This window comes from Lygodium microphyllum, chromosome 4 (genome assembly GCF_053477565.2).
Source record: "Lygodium microphyllum isolate KBCC chromosome 4, Lygodium_microphyllum_v1.1.10, whole genome shotgun sequence".
In the NCBI taxonomy this organism is placed as follows: domain Eukaryota; kingdom Viridiplantae; phylum Streptophyta; class Polypodiopsida; order Schizaeales; family Lygodiaceae; genus Lygodium; species Lygodium microphyllum.
Window position 1 is genome coordinate 78,141,552 of NC_141138.1, and position 9,784 is coordinate 78,151,335.

Below are 9,784 nucleotides of genomic sequence, written 5' to 3' on the forward strand. Positions count from 1 at the left end.
TTGTGTCCCCTAGGGTAAGTTAACACTGTATGCGAGGCTTTTCACACTTGGTAATGTAGCTTAGTGGTAAGTATTTTCACCTCAAAGCTGAGAGGCATGTGAACTCAAGCCCTAACAATGTTCCTTTGTGTGAGTCCCCTCCCATATAGTACACAAGTGGAGATTCAAATAGTACAGAACCCTCCTCCCACTTCCACTTCCACTCTCACTCTCACTCTCACTCCCACCACCCTAGCCCCCTCCCAAATAGTACAGAAGTAGAGATTCAATTTTACATTTTAAGCTTTTCGAAACTTTTATGGAATATAATATTAACTTTAGTCCGACCCTCAAAAAAAAAAACAAACTCTTTGACGAGAGTTATTAGGGAGGCTAGCATGCCAAACGCACTTGTGTGCTTGTTTCTCGGATACACAGAAAATTCGGATGACTTGTTTTTAAATATGACAACGATAACTCTATCCATGCAGTAGTGCAGTACAATTCTTGTACTACCGTGCCTTCGATACGAAGCGATCCCTTCCTTGCGCCAGCCGTCTGTTATCAACAAGCATCTCTCGGCCATTCACAAACCCGCTATCCTGGTAAGCCATCGATCTGATGCTTCATCATTGTTCCCTGCTTGCAGTTCTTTTCTCGTGTTCTTTGTGTTCTTTACAGAGCTCCAGGGCACAGTCAAGGAAGAACCCGTAGCCGAAGCGATAGTGGAACTAGAAGCAGTTATACAATCCGAAGCCGCGGTGGTAATTCAACGAGAGAACGGTTTGCCCAATCAGCACAAGTAGGTTTTTCAATAAGATTGAAGACATCCTTGCTACCTAGGAAGCTTCTGCCCTGAGCTTTACAAAATCTTGATCTGCACCTAGATTTGCACAGAATTGCCTGACACGCCCGGTGAGCTTCGTGGTCTGTTGAATTTGCAAGCAGGTAGCACAAAGATCAACTGAAAATTTCCACAATTGCCTGACCTGTTCGTTGATCTTAGTGGCCTATGAATTCTGCAAGCAGGTAATTTGTCTGATTTTTTTTTTTCATTCTCCTTTTTCTCTTTCCAGTTTTTGCCCTCCGATTGTTGCGTGCATGATTTGGTCCGCCAGGAATCAGAGAGAGATTTGGTTTGCAACACAATCTCAGATGAACCGTATTAGGAAATGGGATGAACGCTGATTCATTTTTTAAAAGGGTTTTGAAGTGCTGTTAGAGGCATAATGGGGAGTCGGGAATGGCCATTCTAAGGAGGAAACGCATCCGGTTAGAATTATGCACAGATAGCCATAAATCTCAGAATCCTATGACATCTATTTCCAGCCATAATCCATCCACGTAATGATGTACTGGCATTTGCACATCATTTAGAATGCTTCCAGTTCAGGATTTGGCCATCTTCATCCTCCTTACATTAAACTGCAATTCTTCAGTCGAAAAGTCCCCTGCGACAGCATCATTTCTTCATTTGGTATTGTGGGGCACTCCAGTTCAAGGAAGGCATTGAGTTTCTAATGATAGCCACTCAGTTTTAACCAGGGAAGAACTAGCAATATCTGAGAGACGGGCTGTTAAAGCCTTTAAATTCCTGCCTTGTCTTTTATAATCTCCCTATCTTCACCATAAAACATGTGATAAGCTCTCTCTGCCTTTTGAACTTCATGGAAAATTGAGAAGGAGCTGTATGGGGCATCTCCCAAAGGTACCCCTTTTCCTTTTAGATGAATCTTCAAAACTTCAGACCCAAACTGCTCTTGCTCCCCATGTAAGACTCAAATCTCTTTGAGCAATGGATGAATAACCACATCATCAAAATTAGTGTTCAGACACAACATTAGAGCTCCCTATATTGAGCACTTCTAACCTCCATCCATTTGCACTCTCTTCCTAGCCCTTTCTGCAAAAGCATTGGGAGCATATATGGAGAAGAAATCAATCTCCTCATACCTCATCTTGATGCTTGCTGCCACACCACTACCGTCACCCCTGGCGCATATCTCCTCAACATCAAATTTGTCACTGATTCACAAGATTGTACCTCTCTTATTGTGCATGTAGAAGTCACCAATGATTTTATATCCATTGAAATCTAGCTTTAGTGTTTCTCTTTCTCCTAGTTTTACCTCTTGAAGAGCAACAACCTTAGGTTTCTTCTTTCGAATGATAGCAAAACATACCTCTTTCTAGAGCTGTGCTCCAAGACCCCTTACATAATCCTAGTTTTACCTCTTGAAGAGCAACAACCTTAGGCTTCTTCTTCCGAATGATAGCAAAACATACCTCTTTCTAGAGCTGTGCTCCAAGACCCCTTACATTCCAAGCAATGGATGTAAATTTGATCTTGCTTAGGACTCTATGCAAAGAAATACTTGAACACAGAAGATAAACACAAGTGTATGACAAAACACAAAGTGATGATAGTAGTACTTAGAGGTGAAGAGTAACTTAGAGATAGTGAAGAATGAATGAATAATGCTGAATGCTGTAAACACACTATCCAAGAGTGAATATTCAATACAAGACCTTGAACTCCTATGCCTCAAAAAGTACTGGGGCAAAGATGAATTGTAGAGTATGCTGTACTCTACAGGCAGCCTCCAAAAAGTGACCAGCTACCGTAAACAGCAATGCAGACTGCATTGTTGGGACAGAGGTGTCTGACGAGATCCATAGCTCCAAGAGGAAGAATCTGATCAGGGCGGCATCTGCTGGCAGCAAATGCAGGCTGGAAGTGACTATGTGGCACTAGACTGATGGTGTAGTGATGCAGCAAATGCAGAAGTGATGGACTGATGTAGATGTGTGGCTGACGGACAGTACCATGAATTGAGATATCTGCCTAGAGAAGGGTCTAGACAGCAGTGAACTGGGCACCAACAATCTCCAAGACAAGGGCAGGGCTGAGTGGAAGGGCAGCCTCCTATTTATAGATGTGGATCCTCCCAAAGCCTGGGCGTTGGCTTATGGAACGGAGAAACTTTTATAACTTTTGAATAAAGTTCGGTAATTTGAGTGTTGGGGCTCTTTCAAAGAGCTATTAAGTTTTTGAGTTCTTCTAAGGCTGCAAACTAGTTGTGATTCACAACGAGGGCTTCCGAGCTAATTTCTTTAGCGAAATTTTTTGCTTGACCTTGCTGTCCTTGTTGAGAGCGACCTTGACCTTTGGTCCTTGATTCTCTCCTATATGCACAGATCCGTACCATGGGTTCTTCTTTACCTAATTCAGGCTTAAGCTTCTCCTTTTAACTATTCATCTGAGTAGCAACTCCTTTGCTTCTACTATTTTCCACAACAGAACTTTCTGTCCCTTTAGAGCTTTGATCTTGATTCGTTCTTGGGTTATCAGCCTTCTGTAGTTGGCTTTGCCTCTTGAGCCTTCTTTGAAGTTGGATCCTTCTTAGGGAAATCTTTTGCAAGGTGCCTGCTCTCTTTACAAATGAAGCATGTGTTAGGGTATCTAGAGAACTTGACTTCAATGACCATTTTGATGCCATTAGCATCAAAGACCTCAAGTATCTCTAGCTGTGGTTTCCTTCTATCCTAGTGGATATACACCCTCTTTTTGGCTTTGGGAGCTCGGATAGGGTAACCAAGGGTACATATAGGACTCTCTCATGTTTTGGCAGAGCAGGGGCTTCACCATCGAACCACACCATAGTTACCAGGAATCGGGGAACGGGAATGGGACCCCCGGGAACGGGGGGAACGCCCAAAGTGAGGGAACGGGATGTGTGTGTGTGTGTGTGTGCGTGTGTGTGTATAGAGAGAGAGAGAGAGAGAGAGAGAGAGAGAGAGAGAGAGAGAGTCAACACTTGTCTTAGAATCTAGAGAGAGAGAGATCATATCAACCATAATTCATGAAATTAGACTCTAGAGACATAATAATCAAGTTTCAACAATAATAAAGATTCAAAACATTGTAACCAGCAATGGATTGTTGCATTCATGATTCAACATTGTAATCAACAATGTTGCATAAGTCCAACTGGCAACAAGTGTGCATTGCAAAGACACAAAATATGCACTAAACTTTAAAGCCTAAATTGTAAAGATCCAAGTTACAAGAGCTCCAATTTTCAAGTCAATACTCTAAAGTTCCAAAAGGCTAGTTGCTAAGTGCTCTGATTCATGGAAGATGGCTCCATTGTGCCTGAATGCTCATTCTGCTGGACAATTTCCTGCCCATCACCATCACCATCATCATCATCATCATCATCGTCATCTTTTTCCCAACGTATAAAAGAATCAGCCTTTGCAACTGATGTATGAGCTAGCAAGCAAAGATTGGAGCTCACATAAACTAGGTCATTCGTCTTCATTACCAAGACGATTTCTCTTCTTTGAGTGAATGTGATTGAATGAGCTCCATTGTTGCTCTAAACAAGAAGAGCTAATTGTTTGTCTAAGAATACAAATAGCCAAACTCTGCAACTTTGGAACTTCTGCCCCGTAGTCCTCCCACTATAAAGCAGCCCCAATACTTGTCCTGTCCTCTAGTGCATTCTTTGTACCAAACATCCCTAATGTTTGTCGATATACAAAGAGTTGATTTTTAATTTTGCGTTGCATTTCACGGCTAGGATAAAGCCTTGCAAGCAATGTGTTCCAAGCCTTACCTCAAGGTCTCTTTCTTGCATCTTTCCTTGAAACTCAGGATCAAGCACATATGCTACAACATGCATAGGAGAGTTATACTCATTCCATTTGCTAATGCATAACTCCTTGATTTGCTCATATCTATCTGCATTTGGTTTCAAACTCTCCAACCTCTCAATCATGCAATGCATACTTTCATAGATCTTCCCAATGTATGGATCCATGTCATCTGCAAGCCTCAACATGTGCATAATAGGATCAACCATTTGGTTGGTGCATTTCACCTCATCCCAAAAATCTCTATTAGAGACATATACATTACATAACACAGCAGTAGTAGTGGCAACCCTAGTCCAATTTTCATACTCATCACTAGCAAATAGCTCTCTAATTGCACCTTTGCAATAGTGCAATCGACCAAGCATAAGAAAGTTATATGTAAATCGTGTATCCGAGTATCTAAGAAGTTCTTTGTCACTTCTCTTGCGAAACTTAGCATGCAAGTACTGATGATTATATATAAATGTGATAATCTTGTTGCCTTTCGCAACAAGAGATGCAATCCATGGGAAGTCCCCAATATCCTTCAACAAGTTATTCAAGCAATGCACCATGCATGGACTAAAGGTGATATGTGGATACATTGCCATTAAAATGTTTCCTGTTGCCCTGTTTGTAGGTTCACCATCTGTCACAAACTGCACTACATTTTCTGCCCCAACAGCCTGCATTGCCTGGTACCACTCGGATGCCAATACATTTGCACTCTTTCCAATTTTTGAAGCATCATGACTACCAATGAAGTACACATCCCCACGAGAATATGCGACAACACCATGTATAGACTTATGGTGTGTGTCACTCCATCCATTTGCTATTAATGTCACTCCATTTCTTGCCCATTAATTGCGAATATTTGCTGTTGCAATCTCTATGGTTGTTTTCTTCTTCTGAAGCAATGTAGTCCAGATAGTTTCTGATGAAGGGGGCTTATATGTGGGTCCATACTCTGCAATCTTTGTCACCATATTTAAAAAATAAGGTGACTTGGATGATTTGAATGCAATATGGTTATGCTACTGCTACACCTGTTTCCTCTTTTTTCTTTGGTTCCCATGAAGTGTGCAATGAACTTTGTCTAACACCACGACCTGCTGCCATTGATGGCCCACGAGAAGACTGCGTAGCCACTAATCCTGGTAGTCTTTTGCATGAAGCACCATGCCTTGCTGGTGGCCTTGGAGTCCATGTTGTTGGATTCATTGCTATATTTGGCATCTCCTGGCATGTGAATTCCCCATAGAAGTGGCTAGCGGTCAAGTAACTCGTGCCTTTTCTCAATTGATACATTGGTGCAAAAACGCACCTCTTTCCCCTCCTCATATAGAAGATGGGCTCTCACTTTATCAGCCCCACTAGTGCGAGCATAAAAGCAAAGTTTGCATTTCCAAGGGCGAGCCCCTCCACCTCTCAATGGCACCTTTGCATCTACCTCATTCCACCATGACCAAGTAGTGCTTTGATTTCATCCAGTTGTTGACGAAGTACCCCCTGAGGATAATGAAGATCCCATAGATGTCAATGCTGCCATCTATATAGAAGTGACAAATAATCAGCAAACTTCAATGAAAATACAGAAATTTGCAGCCAAAATTTCAACATCCATGTGTCAAAGTTAGGCTTTGAGGTGTTGAGAGGGTGTGCCCTGAGTAGAGGGAAAGATCTCCAGAAGAAATTGTGTGGGGATATTGACTGTGGAGAGAGATCTAGGTGCTTCAAGCAGACAGAGTACTGCTGTCCATGTGAAGTTGAAGCTCAAGTAGGAAATGAAGTCTTGAGCTAATATCAAGCTAGGCAGAAGTGAAAGGGAAGTGGAGAACCAGAGCGAGGAGCTGACCATGCTCAACTGAGCTCTAATACCATGTTAAAATGTCAGATCTAGAGCATGGTAGGAGTAAGTGAATTAGGTTCCAAGATGGAAGCTTGGACTCATAAAGACAATCTTGTGTATTGAATTGATAATGACACTAACTGAAAGAGGAAAGCATCATGATATTGCATTCATCATTATGAAAGTGATAGTCAAGTACAATGATTTATAGAACCTCGCCTGGCATCGGGCTTTTTCCTCACGTGGAGTATACATGGCCGACATTTATTAATTAAGCAATCAGCATGCTATGTATGGGGGGCATAGGCAATAGCTGTAGTAAACCAGCTGGTTTTAAGGTGCTGTCCTTGTTTTGTTGACATGGCATGCAGCTCAAGACAAAATCTTTTACATCCTTCCATAGGCCCCTCCAATGAAAGCTTTTAGCAATCTTGTCATAAGTTTTAAATATACCCAAGTGACCAGCTGTAGGTGAGGAATGCATCTCTTGCATGATCTTTTGCTTGAATGGAGAAGTGTATGGGATGGCAATCCTGCCTTGAAACCATAAGAGACCGTTCTTAAGCTGATATGGAGAGTTTTCTTCTACATGCCCTTGCTGTAATTTCTGGAAAATGTGGCTGAAATTAGCATCTAACAAATAGGCCTCCTGAAGCTCTTCCGCAGAAATTTCAACCAAAGTTGAAAGCTCAATGAAATTGCAAAAATTTCAGCCAAAATTTCAACACGAGCGTCGAGAATCAAGATTCCTTGAACCTCACCCGATCACAGGCGGGAGTCAGGCCAAGCAAGCAAGAGAGGTGGGCCACATGCGAGGTAGGTGGGAGAGGTAGGCGGGAGTAGGCAAGGCCGAGGTGAGGGAGATGTGGTAGGCAGAGCAGGCGAGTGAAGTGGTAGGCGAGTGACAGGCGAGGAGAAGCGGGAGTAGGCAGGCGACATGTGGGAGAAGTGACATAGGTGGGCGGGAGTAGGCGAGTCGCGACAGAGGCGGGTGACAGGTGGACAAGAGCAGGTGGGAGTAGAATGCAGGCGATAGGTGGGAGTAGCGGGCGACAGGCGACACGACCCGTTTTTTTTTAAAAAATTTAAATTTTGCTGCTGGAATGGCCGTTCCAAACAGGGAGCGGCCCTGTAATGGAAGGGAATGGGAGGGAATGTTTCGCTAGCGTTTCCTGGGCTTGGACCTCCCAGAACGCGGTAATCCATTCCTATGTGCCGGAACAGGCGTTCCTTGTCTCTTTGAACCACACAAAAAGACCAGCAAAACTGACCAAAATCAGGTACCCGTGAAGTAATACTGCTTTTGCTGAGAACTGTAAGGACCATGGTAGTGATTGTGTTAGATTGCCCTTGAAACCCATTCTAGAGTTAAGGATCCAATCTCATTCATCATGAGAAGGCACAACTAGGAAAAACCCTGTACTAACAAGTCTGAGCTGCATGAGAGCTTATTATCAAAGGTATGCCAAAACCACTTGGAGAACTCCTTTTCCATAGGGGGCAACCCATGAAGTAGATGTAGTGCCCACATAATGCAAAATTAGCATGTCTCTACTTAATTCTTGACAAAGAAAAGGCCACAAGAGCATGCAATATTTGCTTACCTTCAGTGACTGCAACCTTCTTCCTGGCATTGAACTACTTCTGATCCTGTTGCATTTTCTTGTCCACCCCAGGATAGTCCAAATCCATCCTTTTTGTCTACCTATATTGTTTTTCTGCCATGTCCCTAACCAAGGGGGGTTGCTTGTGCCATGCATGTAGTTAATGGGGGACTTAGTGCGTGGCCTTCAATGCCATCTAGTGTAGTTGAAGCTCCACGTCATGTAGTAAAAGCTCCAACATTCTAGCTTATTAGTAAATACTATTCTTTCAAGCCCTTTCCAATTCATAGTAAAGCGTTCCCTCAGAGGAACTTTACACAAGCTTCAATATCCAGTTATTGCACTTGAAATTTCGTGTGAAATGAGTGAATGTCAACTTTCCGTGGAAAACTTGTCCGTCCAAAATCTCCATAAAATCTGCTTGGATCTCCATTCTAGAGGGCCCTTAACTTGGCCCTCTAGAATCAATGGCACCTGTGCTAGACTTACAGGAGATCTTCAATTTCTTAATAAATGACAAACTTGATTGCAAATGAATGGTAAATTAAGGATTTTCCTTGAGTCGCATGTTTGTACTTGCATATCAATATAGCTAGTTGAGTAAAATAGGTATTGCAGTGATGCCATGTGAACTTTACACTGATCTAGCAGATCTGGAGATGTATGTTTATGTCTGCTAGAATGAGATAGCAGCTCATGTGAAGCTGCTCTAAGCAGGCATTTTGGCAACAGGCATGTTTCCTCTTTCTTGTTTGTCATTCATTCCATTTATTGCGTCAACAAAGGAAGATGAAAGCTTTAACTGAATAGTGATACTCTTGGGCTGAGTTGAAGCTACAGTAGAGGAGTCCCAAACAAACATACATGATATTGAGTCCAATTCAGAGCATAGTATGTCTAGTATGATGGGATTAGAAATCACCACTGGTTTTGATTCCAGATGGTCTAACTATGTTTATCCATTTTCTCTGCTAATACAAAATTTTTAGGAGTTTCGTTGTTCAAGTTATTTGCCTTGTTTGCATAGGTGAAAGTGATGATATGGCCATGCAATGCTTACTAACCCTTATGTGAATAACAACATTGCTGACCTTCAATCGTCACAAGTTCCTAGCTTACAACCTTACTAAGCTCAAAATTGCAATGCTGCTCAAGCACATACATTTATCCTACTCAGCTGATCCTCCTCTTATTAATAGACATACACTTCCTTTCCAATCCCCAACAATCATCCACATGTCAATTGACCCACAAGTCAGCAGAAACCAAGCTATGAAATGCTCATAAATGGTTCCTTGCACCAATACCTACTAAACTGAAAAAGGGATAGCTTGATATGCATGGTTTTTAGTGTTTCTATCATGGGTTAACTAGAGCTGCAGGGTCTAAGCAAATCTTTCTTGTGTTTAAGGTTATCTTGATCTGGCAATCAGTCTGCAAATCAATCCACCTCACTAAAGACCGTTCAAGGGACTCTGACAAGTCATCATGATGCACATGACCTTTTACTGGGGCAAGGAGGCCACTATTCTGTTTGATGGATGGAGGACTTCAACTTGGACAAATTATCTCTTTTCTTTATTGGCACTTTTCCTTGTTTCCATCTTCTACCAGTACCTTACAAGTCATCGCACAGCTTTGCCTAGTTGTTCTGAATCAAAATCGGATATGGAAGCTTCCCTCATGGGCAGATTGCGATCGGTGTCTA

The 9,784-nt window shown here is 42.3% G+C and overlaps 1 long non-coding RNA gene across 2 annotated transcripts; it reads left to right on the forward strand.

Annotated features, from left to right (window-relative positions):
* The first annotated feature begins 352 nt into the window (after positions 1 to 352).
* Positions 353 to 9,547, forward strand: LOC148037208 (uncharacterized). Of its 2 annotated transcripts, XR_015690613.1 has the most exons (4): positions 355 to 584; positions 661 to 781; positions 928 to 1,008; positions 9,488 to 9,547. It is a non-coding gene; the product is annotated as an uncharacterized LOC148037208 (long non-coding RNA). The 2 variants fall into 2 exon arrangements; XR_015690612.1 differs by having other exon boundaries at positions 353 to 781.
* The last annotated feature ends 237 nt before the right edge of the window (positions 9,548 to 9,784 follow it).